Source organism: Miniopterus schreibersii, assembly GCF_964146895.1.
Source record: "Miniopterus schreibersii genome assembly, chromosome: 12".
Lineage (NCBI taxonomy): Eukaryota > Metazoa > Chordata > Mammalia > Chiroptera > Miniopteridae > Miniopterus > Miniopterus schreibersii.
Window position 1 is genome coordinate 23,018,428 of NC_138112.1, and position 17,408 is coordinate 23,035,835.

Sequence of the window (17,408 nt, forward strand, 5' to 3'; positions counted from 1 at the left end):
ATAGAAAAAGTGAGAAAGTGGGTCCAAAGGCAGAGGGTAATTGAAATTCAAAGACTTTTTATGTAAATAAGACCCCCTAATCAAGCTAATTCAATTTTCTACATTGTAGTGTCTATCTTTTTATTTACATTCATCTGAGAAGCCCAAATCAGAAAATAGCCGATTTTCAGCTTCTTGATCCAACCTGGTTTGTGCAAGCACAGCTGTGGAAAATGCATGACAGTCATTCAGAATCTAGTGGCCCACTCCCAGGGGTAACATGACAGGAACTCAGAACATCCCAACCATTCCGAAGTTAGTTCCAGCAAGTGGTGAATGGCTCAGGCAGGGGCTATAACCCACATTTATTGGGCACTGGTTAACTTTTCTATTTCTTTCTGTTATCAGACTAGTATGGAAAGGAAAAGTGAGTTCCAAGAGGGAGCTGCTGCACTATTACCAGGACTCTCTGGAGGTACTCACTCGCTTCCTGCTGACCTGGGGATACACTCAAGTTATAGAGAATCAAGCCAGATTTGCCATGACTGCACTGGCAGGTGTCTTCAGCAATACTGGAGTCTGGAGAAGTCTGGATACTTTCACAGGATCACTTTAGAGTCACTCTAACTATGAATAAGGTCTCTGGGGACAGGCCGGGAACTCAGAACCCCACTAGAGAGTGAAACACCTGTTGGCCAGCAGGCGGATAAAGAACACAGGTTGTAAAGTTAGGCAAAGCCAAGTTAGATTCCTAACTCTGACACCCACTGAACCATGCCACCTTGGGCAAGCTACTTAGCTTTGTGCTTCAGTTTCTTTTTCTATGAAGTAGCAATAATAATAGTATCTGCCTTACAGGGTTGGGAGATAAATGAGATAATATATGTAAACCTCTTATTCATTTTAGTTATTAAATACAAAAACGAATGAAACCCGGCCAGTGTGACTCAGTGGTTGAGCATCAGCCTATGAACCAGGAGGTGACAGTTCCATTTCCCACCAGGGCACATACCCCAGTTGCTGGCTCAATTCCCAGTAGGGGGCATGCAGGAGGCAGCTGATCAATGACTCTCTCTCATCATTGGTGTTTCTCTCTCTCTCTCCCCCTCTCATTTCCTCTCTCTGAAAACAATAAAAACATATTTAAAAAATGAGTGGAAAAGTTGTAAATGGAAAAGTTCTAAACAAATGCAAGTTCAGTGCATGTTGCCCAACTATTAGTATTACCAAGAGTCCCTTTTTAACAGTCTCCTATCAATTCGATGTTTGTTGACCATAAGGAAATTTGGGAGTGTTCTGTTTTTCAGGATTCTTTACCCATATTCTCCTTTTCTCATTTCTTCCATAAACTTTATCATCCATACAGTAAAACCAGGGTAATAAAACAACCCTTTACAATTAACTATGTGTGTAGTATTTGTCCTTGCCAGCATTATGATTTCATTAATGCAAGGCAATACAATTCTGTGCCTGCTTCTCAAGCTCAATTAACAGCAGTTCTATCGATGGTGCTTAAAGCTCCTGGATAAGCAAAAATGAAATCATGGGGAATTTTAGCACCTTCCCTATCTCTAACAACCCCAGGCCCCTGAAAATAAGCATGCAATCTAGCTATGGAAACAAAATTTCAAGAAAGGCTCCCCAGTCTCCCCACCAAATTGCCACCTCTGATTCTCTCCACATGAAAATTCCAGAGATGTCCCAGAGAATACACTGGGAACAACTTTTAGGTGGGTCAATTTTAATTAAAGATTCTGGGGTAAAATTTTAAGTACTTTGATGCCTGGCTGGCTTGGCTCAGGGGTTGAGCATTGTCCTAGAATGCAGGAGATGGCAGTTCGATTCCCTGTCAGGACTCATGCCCAGGGTTTTCAGCTCGATCCCAAGTTGGGGGCATGCAGGAGGCAGTCATCAATGACTCTCTCATCATTGATGTTACTCTCTTTCTCTCTCTTTCCCTCTCCCTTCCTCTCTCTGAAATCAATAAAGACATATTTTTAAAAAATATAAGTACTTTGATAATTAAGTAATTTAAAATATTATTTCATGTTTAAACATGAAAAGACTGTAAAATGCACATACATGTTTGGAGCAAAATACTCAGCCATCCAGGAAATCTGACTGATGCTCATGCCCTATCTTTAGGCTCTACCACCAAGCTCTGAGGGCATAAGACCTTCCTACTCTTCCCTCATGGGGATTTGTGTGGCTGTATTTGAAAAGCCCTGGTTGTCAGCAAGAGCTGTAAGTTTAAATCCCAGTCCTGCCAATTAAGATCTACGGCCTTCGTTCAATTCCTACCCACATCACTGTCATCTGTGAAGTGATGATGCTGACATCCACCTCTTAGAACACAGCTGATGCTGGGACAAGGGTGCACATGCAAAGAGCCCAATGCAGCATATGCTCAATAAGTCTTAGACATTTGCTCTCCCCAACCCCACTTCCCTTTTCCTACTTGTTACTCAGGATCTCAGATCATACAATGATTCCTGGAACTCCATCAAACATCATCTATAACTTCTCTAGATGTTAAAATACTTATGTAACAGCTTGTTCATTCATCCACTTGGCAAATATTCATTGAGCATCTATTTTGTGGCAGACACTAAGAGTGAAAGGGCCCAGGAGGCAAGAAAGGGTATGCAAATATACTATTCCAGGTTACCATTTTACAGGTGAAGTATTTTCTGTGACATCAAATGACTGCAAAGCTTTCTCAGTTGGGGGAAGGAGGGAAGCAATGATAACACATGCTGGAATCCCAGATAATTCCACTGTAGTTTAATTGTCTCACCAGCGTTCACTAAGATACTGGGGTTCCAATTCACTTCTCATCAGGGATATTAATAACCAAAAGCTATTAGTTAGGCCAAGAGAAAGAAATGAAAAGCTCCCATACGCAAACAAAGAAGGTTTCTAGCAGCAAAGAGCCACCAAGAAGAACCTGCTGGAAACTGATCGTCAGTGCTTCATCTACACAGCCTGCCCATTTACCCTCTTTCCAGTTCAGTGGTAACAGCGATCACACCATTTAGACTCAGCACTCGCAGACTGCTCCAGCCTGCCGGAAATCTGCATGGGAGCAAAGGGTCCAAGCGCCCTTTCATCTAAAAAACTGTGAACTAACTCTCTGCCTTTTTAATTACTCTCAATTACTTTCCCACTATTTCTAAAGATTTTTTTTTTTTTGCATAACAAAATCCAACTCTAATCAATATATGCAGTATGTCCCAGCTGATTAGTGTAATTCCTGCCCCACCATGACATTGGAGTTGTGCCAGCCTTACCTAGCGCACAATTAAGTGTCTGGTAATGCCTGCTGCTACCCAGCAGGCCTCGTGAGTTAATAAGGAAAAAAGGGGATTCACATTTGCCTGCACCAGCCCCTCAGTGCCCTCGCTCTCTCTCATCAGCTTGTAGACACGTACAAAGTGTGCCTGGAGAAATAAAGGCCTGGAACAGTCGCACAAGTATAAAGGCAGAGGAGCATAACAAGGATCTCCAAAGTCTAACTCAGCATCTCCTCTTTTCAGTGAATCCTGCCAGAAATAAGACATGAGTCTTCCCACCACCTATTCCATTACAGAACTGTGAGCGCATTCTAAGTACAGAAAAGACTCAGGTATCTACACCCACCTAAATCCAGCATTATGAATTATGCTCAGTGTACCTTCAAGCCAATTTTCAATAAACACAAATCTCTTAATAAGAAATTAAGAGCATTACACGGTTCTCATGCTCCCATGGATTTGGTATTAATGAGATTTTGTTTGTTAAGCTCACAGAATGACAACGTGTCTAAAAGACAGACACAGCCTTGTCCAATTTCCATTCATTCAACAAATAGTTACTGAACAGTTTTATAATTTATAGACACACCTGTTTACATGTTGATTTTACCCATGTGCCCCTCAAATAATGCTTTAGTGCAGTGTAATTGAAAACAAAAAAAACACACGATATTTGGAATTTTACTATACTTTCATTTTAAGCTATTGTATTACTAACAGCCAGGAAACTACATGCATTCATTTATACACAGAGAAGCTTTACTATGTGCCAGACCCTATAAATCTGACCCTTAAAACAAGAGCCTCTTGCCCACAATGGTAAGCAGTACCCCTGTGCACCTCCATGTCTCAGTATACACTAGAAAGGTGTAATGATTGTAACAAAAGTTACAGCACAGGATGTATACAATAATTTAATTTTTAGATATAAATGAGAAGGCTCCAGGTATCCTTCAAACAACATTCTTATGCACATAGTCTAAGCTCTCCTAAGACAGAAAAGACTCAGCACTGAGATGACTCCCACCGCCCAGTATATTTTACCTTAGTGAACATCAACCTCCATGGGTATGTGCCATGAGGTATAGAATTCCTCTGTCAGGAACCCCTCCAGAAAGTGGTGCTACTGGAAGGCCACTAAACACCTGGACGCATCCAACGTGCCTTGGTGTCTTCACCATACTCGCCGCCAGCTTACAGGAAAGATCAGTAGCTCTGACAGAACCTGGATATCAGAACCTGGACTGAAAGAACTACCAAGAACCTGAGTATAAGTCCCTGGGGGGTCTTTCCTTCAAGTAGAAAATGTGGACCTCAAATATATGTTATTCCACAAGTACAGAACTGTAATGCAGCCCTAATGTTTTCAAATATTTGGTCATAGATATTGCATTGTGAAAACCAATGACACACTATTCAAGTCGAACATAAACAAATATGGTCATTCATTTTTAAAATTTACCACTGGTGAGACCCAGCAATAATAACAGTGGGGGATCAAAGATTAATGTTATGCCACAGAGCCCTAGGAATAATGGGGTACAGCAGAGGAAGAGACACAACACACATAATTTCATTACAAGGCAGATGGTATCAGGTGCCATAACAGTAGAACAAACTGCAGTGGGGACCTGGGAGCAGAAACGTGAAAAAGAAATATAGGAAGTAAGCTTTAAGCAACCATTTAGGATGGCATAGGGCTCCAAATAGTGATTATAGGAGTTGGGGAGAGTGGGGAGATCTAAAGTGGCCAATAGGCAACAAGGAGAGCAAAGGGTAGGCGGGGAACTGCAGAAGGTGAGAAACCCTGAGTAATAAGGGAAACCTTTCTGGATGTTTCAAAGTCTGGGAACGGGGGTGAACTTTATCCAGTATATTCACAAAAGAGCTAATATTGTCAGGGGAATAACTCTGAGTTGGACTGGCCTGAGCCTACTGCCCAGAAACTCTTAAGCTTTAACATTTCCCCAAGGTCTCCATAAATGAGGTGGACATTTGTATCCTCACTGCAGTCCCATGCCATCTTCTCTTTAGCATCCCCTCTGATGCTTCTCAAAGCAGTACATTTCCCCTATGTATATACTCTTGCCTCTCTTTAAGCTTTTAACTTTAAATTTTTGTATATAAAATTTCTTAAAGTTTATAAATTAAGGAGAAACAAAATATTCTTTACTTTATAAAAGAATGTGCTACAGAATCTGCTTCAGTAGTGATTCTTCCCTAATTGAATGCATTTTAAAATGTGATTTGCTTTGAAAAAATGTGATTTACCCTCATGTTGAAAACATATCTATTGTATAAAAGCAACCTAGGCTTATTTACTTTGATTATTATAACAGGCACTGATGAGCTATATGAAAGTGGCAAATCTCATAAAATACTTGTAACTCCCTCTTTCTCTTTGGAGAGGAGGTATATGTTATTAATCCTACCTATTTAACAGAAATACAGAGTATAAATTGAACAGACTGCATGCACTGTTGAATACAACTTGGGAATAAAGTGATTAACACAAATAATTACACATGCAAAATCTACACTTCCAAAGTAAAGGAAGATTTTCTAATTATTGGATAATTCAAAGAGATCTAGGAAACTGATGTGGCAATATAGTAAGTCCATGTCTTACAATTCCTAATCAATTGTCTAGATTGCATAGTTTCCTTGTTGTAGCAGTCATCTCCTGAATATAAATGAAAGTCATTATGGTCCCACTGTTATTCTAGGGACTTCCAAGCAGTTGATGTCCCTTCAACTCAATATAAGATGCTGGTGCCACCTTTCTGACTTGGGGGTCACACGTGCCTTATGTCCTTTCCTGGGCCTAAGTAAGCAACATCGGGTTGAGAAAGCTAACTTTTGAAGGATCATACACCACCTTTGTTTAATAAGCTCCTTGCAAAATCATGCCATGGTGATAAGAGCACTCAGTACATTTTTGCCAACAAAGACATGGATTTGAAGAATCCAGCACAGGCCATCAGGCAGGCTAACAATATAATGTGTATTTAGTTCACCCAGATGAATGATCTGCTATGACTAAAGGAAAGATGGAATGCTAGATTACTTTAAACAGCTCCTAATTAGGGAACATACCTATGAAGATGAGGAATTAAGAAATCTTATAAAACTAGCTGTTCACACTAATGCCAATACAGGAGGCAGCTAAAATTTAAATTGTAAAACAGGTAATGACAAATCCTCAAGGATTCAAGGATTCAGTGAACCATGTTTCTCTCTCCCTCACTCGTCGTCAACACTCCCAAGTTATTTCTTTACTAACTGCAGTACTTTCAAGCATTTATAATCATCAAATGCAGTTCAAAAAGGCATAGATCCCACAACAGGGATATTAAAAAGGAATTTCCCAGTCTCATGTATGATTCGAAACTTTTCCACGTCAACTATCTAGAGGAAGAAGGATTTATACCACTAAGCCATCAACCATAAAACTGAAAAGAACAGAGAGAAATGCGGATTTAAATGTAAACTATGCTATTAGATAAATATAATAGAGAGCTAAAAGTTATAAAGAAGAAATTAATCTCACAAATTACTTTCAAAATGCTAGAGAAAAACTTCCACAACCAATAGTTTTACTCCCCAAGCCTTGTTTTTCAGGGATACAAAGCCCTGCATGACATTTTGGTGACACTTCATGATGTTAGGAAATATCATGTGCTCAGTCCACTGGGAGGTGCACCATCATCCTAATGAGTTGCAAAGTAAAAGAAAAAAAAGCACAAATCACTGAAGTCAAGAGGCACAAAATGGCAAACGGTCAAGTCCCAACAGCTGTAAAGATCCAAGACATTATAAGCTTTTAATGAGTGAAACATGCCATGAGAAAGAGACCTTTCGTCAATAAATCCAAATCCTGCTTCACTAATTAAACCATTTAATACAGTGCCTGAATATGTAGACACCAGACTTCAACATTTCTTAATTATATCCAATTCCAGGCATATTTTTCCATTCTGAAATGCCTTCACAGATAGGTACCAAATTCTCAAGGGATATTGCTACACACTTCTGAATTCTGATTCATCTGATTGAAATTTTTATTATGACACTTTGTTTTGAACTGCGGGAGAGATTTACACCCCACTTACTCCATGACTCCAACAATGTAAAGTCATTTGCACCCTGCCCACTTTCGATGTACACATTTCTTTACAGCAAGGCTCTCTGCAGCCTGGCCAACCTGATGAAACTGTAACTACAGATTCCACCTGGCATGGGACCATGCGACATGAATCACACAACACACATCTTGACCAATCACAGCACCAACTGCCATCATTCAGCTACCACTTAGAGCCCAACAGAGAATTTCAAACCACAGCCTTAAAAACAGACTTCAGATGCCCTAATATTAATCACATACTTAGACTTTTTTTAAAAATCAACAAAATGCCATTTGTAATAGATGTTATAGGTTTCAAAGAAGAAGATACTCTTCCATCCAAGATATAGCTTCATTCTGCTTTTGCAGAACACACACACACAGTGTTTATCCAATAGAAAAAAAATTACATTAATACTGTCATTAAGCACATTTGTCACTAGATTGAATCTGTATTATCTGGCATGATTTCAGATGTTTATAAGTGTTAATAATGTTCAATGATATTTAGTAGCATTAATAATTTGGGGTTTATTTCAAAATGTGAAATGTGATAGCTGCTTCAGCATGCTCACTTTATAACCTTCCATGCTACTGAAAAGCCTGTAATTTTTAGCGAATTGTTTGGAATTTAATTTAGTTGAGGCACTGAAGTTACAAGTAAACCTCCAGTTATCCTTTCATATCTGTGCCTCATTCAATGGCTCGGTTTATCTCTGACAATTCAAAATAGAAATAAAAATAAATTTTAAAAAACTGAAATATTGTTTGTAACTGCTTTGCATGGTACAGTATCAGCAAGTCATGGTGAACATCCAAGGTAAAAGTTCTAGCCTTTCCACCCACATTCTGGAAGCTAGTGTTGCTAGGCATACCATGTACTTAACTTTTATTTTTAAATGTTAAAAAGCAAGCAACAAACCTGAATGCTAAATTCCTGAAGGACAGAACACCTCAGAGTTCTCTGTGCCAAAGCTAACTCGGAGATTCATAATTAAGCCTCAAACAGAGGAAAACAGGGAACTTAGAATACGCCAAGTGCCTCATTCTGCAGGAATGAAGTTTCTTCCTAGCACCTGCCAGAAACATGCCTGCCAAACTTAGTAGGTTCCTTCCACCTCCCAACGTTAAACAGTGCTGTGGATTTTTCCTTAAGTTGTACACATTTTTAGCCACAACTAGACTGTAAGCTCCCTCAGGATATAATTCATCTTTTTATGTAACACACCTCTTGTAATCCCTGCAAATAAAAAGAGAACTGAGTAAACATTGATGGATTGCTTTGAATTGGTTCCCTGAATTCAGAATTACATATCAAATAGATCCCAGAGCAAGGGTCCAATATGAAAAGAGGAGGTATTTTTGTTCCTGGAGATGTCTGAAACCTTCCAGATTTCATTGACTAGCTCCTGGACCGTGCTCTGATTACAATCTGGAGAGGAACTGAGACAAGCTAAAGGACAGATCCACATTAGGCAACAGAAGGAGTGTAAACCAAAAGCAAAACTGAGAATCAAAATATGCAGGAGGAAGGAAGTCATGAACCTTCCTAGCCACCTCCTTCAGGGTCAGTCCAGCACAACTTCTACTCAGTATAGTCCCAGGAGTTCTGTTCCCAACAGGAGATGGAAGAGCATGTACATGTTCTTGACCTACACTCAGATTCCCTGAGGTCTAGGAGCTTTAGACAGGAATGAAGATCTGATGCACAATTTTTGTAGCAGTGTTCCTCAACCCAATAAAATCTGCAAGGTTTTAAAAAACACTGATGCCTGGGTCCTACCCCCAGAGATTCTGATGTAAATGGTCTGGATGCAACTTGTGCATTAGTTGTTTTAAAAGCATTTGGGTGATTCTGAAGCTCAGTCAAGGTTGAAAACTCCTGCTTTAGAACCACTTTTGAGAGCTTTGGGTAGTGTGAGAAGCCTCACAGTTAAGTGTTGGAGGATAATAGGTAGCACCAACAGACAACCCATTACATTTTATGAAAACAGTAAAAACAGATGATTCCCTAAAATGCAGCTTATTTGCAGATACTTTTTCATTACTACCAACAGTAATGAAACAGTCAACTACAAAACGTAGTACTGGTGATGTAACCACCAGGAAGCCACAGAGAGAGAGAGAGAGAGAGAGAGAGAGAGAGAGAGAGAGAGAGGGAGGGAGGGAGGGAGGGAGAGTGTGTGTGTGTGTTGGGGAGGAGGCGGGGGCGTGCATGTGCACCTGCATGCAGACCCAGAGACACCTTTAAAACACCTAAAGGTCCTCTTTGAACTGGGGGAGGGGTCCACCAAAGGATAATGGAGAAAAGGGCCTGAATAAATTCTGGTGTTTCCCAAAATATTGACTAATGTTCCAATAGCCTATGTGGCCTGTTCCATGAGTATGTTCTTTCAAAAAGGAGCTCTGTCCTACAGAAATGAAAGAATTCATTAGTTTTATGGTTTCTTGTCCACATTAGGATTTCACTAAGAATTATGAAATTGGTTTCTATTTACTTTATTCTCCCCCTAAAAGTTTACTGCAGCTCATATTTATCTCTCCCTCCACTTCCAGCATGTACCCTGTTCAGTGACACTCTTCTGTCAATTAACAAATACAGCCAGGTGCTACTTTCTAGTTTGCACACATGGGCATCTCCCATCTTCCCAACAAAACAGTAAGCACCCAGAAGCAAAGAATGTATTGTACTTTCACAAAGGACGCGTCTCTATCCTGCCCAATGCCTTAAAAGGAAGGTGGGCTCAGTAAACATTACTGAAAATAAATTTAAAAGAAGTGAATTTTGTAGAGAGATGAAAGAAACAAAAATAAAATAGGAAAAAATAAAAGTGAAACTTTTTTAAGAAAGAAAAATAAAACAAATGACTTTAACCTCTGACTCTACGAAATAAAAACAAAGGGATACATTTAAGACATACAAGGGCAAGAGTTAATTAAACAAGTTTCCTTTATTAAACAGAGGCTATAATTCACAGTCTTGGAACTCTAAGAGATCAGAAAGGTGAAATACTAAAATCTGCTAAGGATCCCTCTCAAGGAGCCCTGTACACCTTCTCTGCCCAGGTGCGGGAACGCTCGCGTAAAGCAGTATCTAAGGAAGGAGAGTCACACACCCTCCCCAGAGCTCCGCCTGGGCTTCCACATTCATGTATATCTATCCGGTAAAGCAAGAAACATCTCTGATTATATGAAAAGCTTGGTCATTAAGTTCTGAAATCTGTTCTCTATATTTCTCAGACCATCATAATGCCAGTAAATTCATTCTCAAATTGTCATCCCTTCTGCTTAAAACAAAAATACCTCAATCCTAGGATAGGCTGAATTTAAGACTAACCTGGGAGTGCCATTCCATTTCAGAACTACCGGAATGGGTCATTTGTCACTGTTACACATGACTGATAACCTATTTTGGTAGACCAGACAAGTGTCAAATATGTTCTCAATAAATTCAATCTGTAACATTAAGTTGAATCTTTTTTTTCCTTTAAGGGAAGGCAAGCTTTCTTAGAATTAGTCTTGGAAAGGAATTGGGGGGAAAGAGGCAATGTAAACAAAAAAAGAAAAAAAAAACTTAAAGGGTAAATATTCTTCAATTCATAGAAAAATCAGGAAGTTTGAGAAGCCTGCAGAATCAAATTGACCAAAACACAGAAAAGATATTTACCTTCAGGGTCTTCCCAGAGAAAGTCACATAAACCACCAGTATTTATTTTGTGCCTAGTAAGCTGTAGGCACTGTGGTTGTCCTCATGAGGACAGTCTATAAAACATAGACCCAACCCTTACACGTGGGTAGAAAAATGTTCATGATGACATAGTCAACAATTAGAAATTGAAAAGTATTTCAGAAAGTTTTATCCAATAAGCAAAGCAATATACAGAGGAATTGTGTTTCTTCCTTCAATTTTTTAACACTATGAATATCAGTAGAAGTCAGGGCTGCCTTATTTCCAGGAATAAATTGGGCAGGGGATGTGTCCTTCCCTCTAGGTCTGTCAGAGCCCCTTCTTTTAAATTTTCATTCCTCCCCGGTGTTTGTCACAATGAACGAAGACAAAGGTTTCATCCACAGTCCTTCCTCAGCAATCAAAGGAAATCAATGGGAATGAACTTGCCCACCTGATCCCATCAGATGATCCCCACTCAATGCTCCTGCGGAAGAGAAAAACCTACGAATGACCCACAGTGGAAAAAACAAACAAACATCCCCAATAGTATCCTTTGCCTCCTGACCCTGAGGAAAAAGCCAAGCCACGGGCCCCTGGACAGATGTGGAGTAGCATGGTATGCCACACCCAACTCCACAAATGGTAACATAAAGTCACCTTAGTCCTGTTTGCATTATGAGCTATTAATACAGCGTAACAACACAACAGCCATAGGGAGCACTCCTCAGACCAGCTGGTAATGACTAAATAGCCTCTTCTCCGGTAATTGCCTACTTCTTTCTATTTGACATAATTCATCAGCCAGATTAGAGCAGGTCATTCTGCAGTGAATGAAGAAAGCAAGGATAACATAACCTGACACATCAAAATGTTCTTATGTGAGCAGCCTGAAGAGCTGCTGCTTTACAAAAAGCTATGAGCTGGCAAAATAACCATATCGCATACAGGTCAGTGGGCACACACTCTGTTTATTGCTACTCATTTCATTTTTGAGTAGCTCAGCACAACTGTAATTGCTAGTTAAGAGACAGACTGGGTCCCGACTATTTTTAAAAATCCCCAAAAAATGGCTATGCCAGGAACCAGAATAAATAAAATTTGGAAAAAGCAAAAGGGGGGATGGGGTGGGAGCTTGATAGCCAGTCACTGGGCAACAGACCCTGGCTGTGAAAATCCTGCAGCTACAAGAGATGGAGCCAGCCCAGCAGCTGACCGATTTCTGATCTCGGAGCCAGCTGCCTTTCATGTGGAGTTCTCTGTGTGGTTCAGATATGAAGACATTATAACCGGACAGTTCTGGGAACTTTCTCATCCCAGCACACTGTGCATAGAAATTGGCCCCAGCAACATTTAGTGTCCAAGTTCCAAAAGGGCAACAACTAGGATTCATGATTAAACATCAGCATCGGTTTTAATTCTAAGAGACAACTTTTCTCCTTGTAAAATGTTAAAAACCCTTCCCCCACTCCAACCCTACCAGAGGGGAAAAAAAAGCACATCAAAGCGCTAAAGTTATTATGCATTTTTTTTGTCTTTGTTTCTTGGCGCCCTGGTTTTCTTGGCTGTTCTTTATTCTCTCACTGTTCAACGGCTCCAATTTAGGAATAAAAACTTAAAATAAAATTTTAAAAAAAAGCAGGAGCAGTTGGCTTTGTGCAATTTCCAGAATTCTGCAGAATCTCAATCTCTCCATCGCTCTTCCCTCCTCTGTATCCCCTACCGTCGTTTCCTTGTCAAATTCAAATCTCCACGTCACAAACCAGAGCATCATTTAAGCGGTCAATAAACGTTTAAAGGGAAGTTCGGAGCCTGCTGGTGGGAGCGAAAGCTGGGCCCTTCAATCCATACTCAGAAGCGGCACCTCGGTCCTCAATTCCTAGATGGCGGGCTTCCCCCTTTGCGCCACCTGAACTCGCTGCCTGAATCAGAAGCAAAGTCCTCTGCAGTCTTTCTGGTCCGTTCCCGGTCCCTCTGCATCTATTTTAACGCGGCCCGGAAGCAATCAGGGAATCTAATCCTGGCAACAAAGCCAGGAGCGCAAATCCACTGCGATGAACTGGTTGGCCGGCGCCCCCGCCCTCCCCGCCCCCCACTAAGCACTGGGGCCAGAAAATTAATATGTCCGAGGCCAGGAGGAGGAAAGCGGCGGAACAGAAGCGGCCAGGAGTGGTTTGGGTTTCGCTGTTTTGTTTGTGTGTTTTTTTAAAGCCTAACGACCCGCCGGGGGAACCCAAGCTGAGCAAGCCCCCAGGGGTGCGGCGCACGGCCCCGAGCGCCCGCGGAGAGCTCTCCCCCCCCCCCCCCTTCTCCTGTCTGGCCGGGGCCGGCGGGGTGGGGGAGGTTTGCGCGGGTTTGTCTGACACTTGTAAATGGAAGTGGGATCCAACTTGGAAAACAAACGCGCGGGAGTCTGGGGCGGGGAGAAAGGGGGAGGGAGGAGAAAAGACTCTTCCATCATTAGCTTGGTCCATGCTTCCCTCCCTCCCTCCCTCCCGCTGCCGCTGCAGCAGGTTTGCCCAAACCAGCAGCAGAGTCTTAGTGGGCGCCGGGCGGAGGTGAGAGGAAGCCTGGCCGAGACCCAGGGAGTCAGCCAGCAGCCGCTGGCCACTGCCACGGCCACCGCCCGCCCTGCGTGCTCTGGGGTGCCGGCGCCTCTCCCTCCCAGGAACCCATCTCAGCCCCCCTATGGCGACCTCCCCGGGTCTCCGCATTCTCCCTCCTCCATCCCGTTCATGCAGCGACCGATTCCACTGCCTGGTTTGCCCACATTATTGCACAGAGCTGCAGCTGCAAGACGCCGCTGCCGCCGCCGCCACCACCCACGCACCCCGGGAGCGCCACCCTTTAGGGGTAGGCTACTCAGGAGGCTGCCTTAGCTCGCAGCCAAACTCCCGCCATCCGCATATCCTTGCTCCAAGCGCACGCACGAACGCACGCCCACGAGAGTGGGGCAGGGAAAAGTGAACAATAAAAGTTGCTATCGGCAAAGTCCAATCGTGGTCAATGTTTAACCGTCTCAGAAAGCACACGCGACAAAAGTCACTGGGATACGGGAGGGAGGAAACAGCCCACGGTACTGCTAAAAATACCCTCGCTCGCCACCTCGCGCAAGCCTGGGGGCCAGATGCACTTTAGCTCAGCGACCCCCACTGGCGGAATCCTGGCGCGCACAGCAGCCGCGCGAAGACAGTTGGGGCCGCGACAGCGGCCTCCGGGCCGGCGCCCCTCAGACCCCCACCTCGGCCCGTACCCATAATGGTCTGGGCGAAGGGGTCCGTCCAAAATCTCCCGTAAAGAGGCTCCGAGTGAGGAGCTGGTGAGCCCTAGCGTTCCCTCCCCCGACCCAGAGATGGCTGCAATGCACCCCTACCCAGGACCGCCAGGCCCGCTCAGCTCCCTTTTCAAAGACAAGCAACCCTCACTCACGCCCGCCAAAAATCATGCACTCTTCCACGGCACTCCGATTCCCTCTCCTTGTCAAAAAAGCAAGAAAAGTCCCTCCTCCCGCCGTTCCGTGAAAGGCTGTCGCTCCAGTCCGACAGCCGCTGCAATTCAGTAAATCTCACCCTGCCCATGAACCCAAAAGCTGGAATCAAGCGTGGAGCAGACCCGCCGACTGCCTGGGAATCCCTTCCCTTCCCTGGTCAAAGTGCAGCTGGGGTCCCTGACGCCTCGCCAAGCGAGGACCCAACTTGTGCCTGCGGGTCCCTCAAGTGCATTCATCGGCATCTGAACATCCCCAGTGCGCCTGACGGGCACTGGCTACCAAATAGGCTCGCTGCCTTGGACCCCCTCTCATCCACCTGCACCAGAGGCTGGGCCTGGGAGGGGGGCGGGGATGGGTGCACCGATCCGCAAGCCCCTCGCGCCTCCTCCCCAAGTCCTCAGTCCTAAACTTGGCCAACTCTCCATGCCAACCTCGGGGCTACCCCCACAGGACAGAACCTCCTTTCCCTCCCTGCGGAGGCAGCGCTGGCGGAGGCAGCGGTGGCGGCTCGGAGCCACGCCGAGGCAGGAACTTTACAAGGTGAAAAGTTTCCCCCACATGCTCCGCCGGCTCTTGCCTCCCCGAGCCCACCTCGCAACCCATCTGCACTCAGCTGCCGGACCTGTGGGTCCGGCTCGCGCGCTCCAGCCAGTGCAACGAGCAGCCAAAAAAACCACCTTAAACATCCCCACGCACCCTTGCCTCCTCGGGTGATCCAGGGCTCCACCAGGCGCTTCCCCTGTGGCCTTCCTCTCCCGGCGCTCCTGCCCAGGGCGAGCTGGCCACCCGGCTGCCGCCGCGCCACAGCTCGCTGCGCGCTCGCGGGGACCAGAGCCAGGAGCAGAGGTGCTCGCGGCTCGGCGCTGGGACGCCGCCGCCGCTGCCGCCGCCGCCTGCCACGGGGGCTCGCAGGCGGAGGAGGGAAGCCAGGAGGAGAAGAACGGCAGCGGGAGGAGGGGGACGGGGGCGCGAGATCCCAATCCGCAGCCCAGATCACAGCGCAGCCTGCCGGGAGGAGCTCCGAGCTGCCGCCGCCGCTACTGCTCGCTGCCTCGCTGCCTCCAGCGCCCCATCACAGCGGACGCCGACGCGCGGCCAAGCCCCTCTCTCTGGTCTCCCCCTCCCGCTTCCCTCTCGCTGTCTCCTCCTCCCAAACCGCTAGAGAAAGGGGTGAGGGGGAGAGAAGCCTCAGTGTCCGGGATGACTAGAGCTCTTGGAGCTCAGAGCAGGGGAGCGGGGGCAGGCGGGGAGGGGGGGCTGGGGGGGGGCTGGGGGAGCTGGAGGGCGCTCCCGGCGCGGGGCCTGCAAGCTGGACTAATTTTAGAGCTCTAGTCTTCCTGCACCCGTCTCTGGGGCGCGGAGCACACCAACGTGCTCTCCTGCTGCGCGTAAAGTGAAGTGCCGGCTCCGGAGCGCGCGGGCACACGCCGCTCGCACCCCCGCCGCGCCGCAGGCCCGCGCAGAGGCTGAGCGCGGGTTCCTCCCCTAGGACAGAGGAGGAAACCGAGGCACACCAGGGTGAAAATGGCTTCGCTAAGATTCCAAGGTTAGTTTGTAGTGTGAAGATCAAACCATCAAACGTGTACCTCTTGATTCCAAATGTGCTACCCAGACCGGGCTCCTACTACTTTCCCACACATGTTTGGATCTTGGGGGTCACTTGACAACTTATGGAAGGAGGAGTATTAAACTAAAATGTAACGTGTACATTCTCTTCCCTTCCTTCCCTGCCCCCAAATCGTTTTTAAACTTTTGTGTCGAAATGGAGAAGAGGCACTCTGAAAGGAACGAGTGATTGATTCGGGGCTCTATGATTTGCATCTCCAGCCTGCCAGTGGGCCTGTTCCAGTAACTTCTACACCCACACTCCTCCTAAGACTCCTATACCAATACACACACACACTATTGCGGCAGGCCTATAAGCATGAGAGTTGCTTCGAAGCTGTCTCCTACGATGTTTCTCCCCAACTCAACCTTTGGTGCATGGAAGGAGGTGCACCAGCCTGCAGATCTGTTCTCCAGGAGAAGTCATTACTTTTTTGAACCACGAAATTCTCTTTGGAGAGCTAGGTAGGGGTTGCTACTAGGGGACTTTGTGCTAAGTCACTAGAACGAGCCCTTTGAAGAGCTAATTCAGTTTACCTTTCTGTCTTTCCACTCCCAGTCTGGGGCCTACTCCCTGTTACAGCCACACAATCACCCACCACTCTCCACAGGTACAAGTTTCCCTTGAAAGCCTCCAGCATCCTTGCTGCCTTAACTGCCCCATAAAGCATGGCATGCTCTGGTTACTCTACCCTGAGAGTTTAATGTGAATACTAAAGAACAGTGACAGCTCCCCATACATCAGCTAATTCAGAGGAAATCAGCATGTTACCTACGGCTTTACTGTCACATAAGGCCAGAAGATGGGTCTGGAGTGAGGGAAGCCACCCACAGGGTTAGGAAGACTGACTTACCCTCCAAAATGTTATAATGTGAATACTTTTATTCTTATTTTTATGTCAGCAGCTTTCTAGGGCATTGAAAAGTTTACTACCATATAAATATGTCCCTAGCATTGCAATTTTTTGGTAACTAATGGAATATATCTAACTGTGCATCAAAGATTTTAATGAACCAATATATTTCCCACCTGAGTGCATCTGTGGAAATACTGAAATAAGATGGTTCCAGAAACCAAGTACTTTAGGTAGAATCATCTGGTAGTTGTTTGGCCAATGGGATGCTCAGGGAAAGACTGCTGTCAAGGAAACAGGGCATCTTCCACCTATTGCCTGGGAAGTTTGCCAGATGAGTATAGGTGTGGCCATTGCTGCTGCTACTACCAGTGATGCTCTGATCCCAGCTCCT

At 44.9% G+C, this 17,408-nt stretch overlaps 1 protein-coding gene across 1 annotated transcript in view; it reads right to left on the reverse strand.

Moving 5' to 3' along the window:
- FAT3 (FAT atypical cadherin 3) overlaps positions 1-15,436 on the reverse strand; it is a 609,567-nt gene extending 594,131 nt beyond the window's left edge. The window contains exon 1 of the mRNA XM_081154333.1: positions 15,252-15,436. The gene's annotated coding sequence lies outside the window, so the exon portion shown is untranslated. The remainder of the gene's footprint in view (positions 1-15,251) is intronic.
- Positions 15,437-17,408: the final 1,972 nt, after the last annotated feature.